The sequence below is a fragment of the Centruroides sculpturatus genome, unplaced genomic scaffold (assembly GCF_000671375.1).
Source record: "Centruroides sculpturatus isolate CEXI.00-Female unplaced genomic scaffold, Cexi_2.0 scaffold1560, whole genome shotgun sequence".
Taxonomy (NCBI): domain Eukaryota; kingdom Metazoa; phylum Arthropoda; class Arachnida; order Scorpiones; family Buthidae; genus Centruroides; species Centruroides sculpturatus.
In genome coordinates, this window is record NW_019385968.1 from 30,905 (window position 1) to 33,038 (window position 2,134).

Consider the following 2,134-nt stretch of genomic DNA (forward strand, 5'->3'; position numbering starts at 1 on the left):
AAAAAATCATTATTTATTTATTCACTGTTTTATTGTATTTAAAAAAATCATTATTTATTTATTTATTGTTTGATTGTATTTAAAAATAAAATTATATTCTGCTAATTTATTGTTTATTTGTATCTAAATAAAAGTTTATATCCTATCGATGTATTGTCAGTTTATACTTAAACAAAACTTTATTTATATGTAATATTTTAATGTCACGAAAATGTATTTAATAAATTAAATGTTTTAAATAAAAGTTTATTAATAAATTATTAATTTGGGTTTTTAATAGGATTATTTAAAGTCATTTTTATACGATCGTTATAGTTATATTCGTAAATAAACATTACTATAAAAATAATTAATTATATTTGATTTATAAAATTCTTACCATAACATAATTTATACCCACAAGATTTAAATATATATAAAAAATATAAAGTGTTAATAATATTACTAAAAGAACCTATTAAAGCCATGAACAAAATAAGCAAATTCGGCATTGGCAGACACTGCAGTAAAACGGAAAATAAATATGAAATAGATTTAAATACTGTTGAAATACAGAAAAGGGAAAGTAATAATTTTAAAAGACACTTATATAAATATATGTACATAAAAAAACATATAATAATTCGGGAACAGAAATCCACCAATTATAAAACAGTATTATCGATAAGAAGAGTAGCAAGTTAAAGTGTTTGTAAAGGAAATAATTCAAATGAGAAAGAAAGCCCACCAGGGGCCGAATAGTCTCTGTCTCTGCACTTTGAGTGGACTAGCCTTTTAACACTAGAAGTTAGATCGTGGGTTCGCGCCTTGCTCAAACAGGCTGGGAGCATGGAGTTTATTGAGTTTTCTCCACGTCAATGACTCCTGAATAGGAATCAGTTTCTCTTAATTAAAGTCCTTTCAGAAGGCATTTTTCTTCACACGCNTTACTAACAACAAATATGAAAGACTAAGTGCAACGTTGTAACAAATTTCATTTCCGTCCAAGTTGAGAATGATATGACTCAACGAAAACTGTGCGAACGAACATAAACAGTGGCGTAATCGTCCTTTATCGACCGACTCCAGACCGACTTTGAATTTGTAAACTCTCATTGAAACGGTACAGTTGACATTGTTCTTTGGAGGAAACAATTTGTATCACTCTTGCTACAGATATAATTTGTAATCTGAAATTTTTGCATACCGTTTTAATACGTATTTAATTGCGGCTCGCGAAAAATTTCAATTTTGAAAAATGGCTAAGACTATCAAAGAGCTTGGCCACCCTGGGTATATATAATTATATATTAACTTAATTTATTGTAACTTTATTATGATTATATATATGCTTTCCGCCGCCTGGCGCCACGTTATGAAGAATTTAGGCGAACTATCGTCTGTACAGTATGTAAATTAGGTACCGTAAGTCTAATACAGCACTGTAATTTTATACATTTCTTGTGAAAGAAACATTTCTTTTTTAACGGCGATAAAAATTATTTATATTAATGATGTCTCCAAAGTTCAGCGAAGTTTTCGCAGAAAAATAACATCAGAAATCGCGCCCGCCGTTTGCGAGCTATTCCGCGACGAAAACAAGCTTGAGCAACGGCGTTGTCGAATGGTGCACACTCGGTAAGTAATCCTACAATATTTTTGTTTATAGCGTAGTTTATACGGATTATTTCCAAAAAAATATATACGTATTTTAGAAATGTTGAGTCGGCTTAGTCTAGAATCGGTTAATTTTATGGAAGAAAACCTTTCAAACAGCCTTAAGTCCGTAAACTTCACACGTGTCGGGTTGTGGTTAGCTGTGATTCTAGAAAATCGGATTCATAAAGAACGGAACGTATCTACCGTCTTATAGGTGGATCGACTGTATATCAATTAACTTACAATCTATAATAATTGAAATTCTTAAAACTAAATACAGTACTTTTTAACTTTGAAGAGTTTAATAAAAACATATAATTTCGTTTTCTGATAGTTACTTTTGTAGTAATGTGCTTAACATACACAGGTATTTGCCACTAAAATTTTTGTTTTATGAGTGTTTATAATTCGTGAGACTTCAGTCTCTGTAGTTTGGTTTTGACCTAACAGAAACTTGCCGATTATTTTTAAAAATCGGGTTTTCGTGTTTTCTATT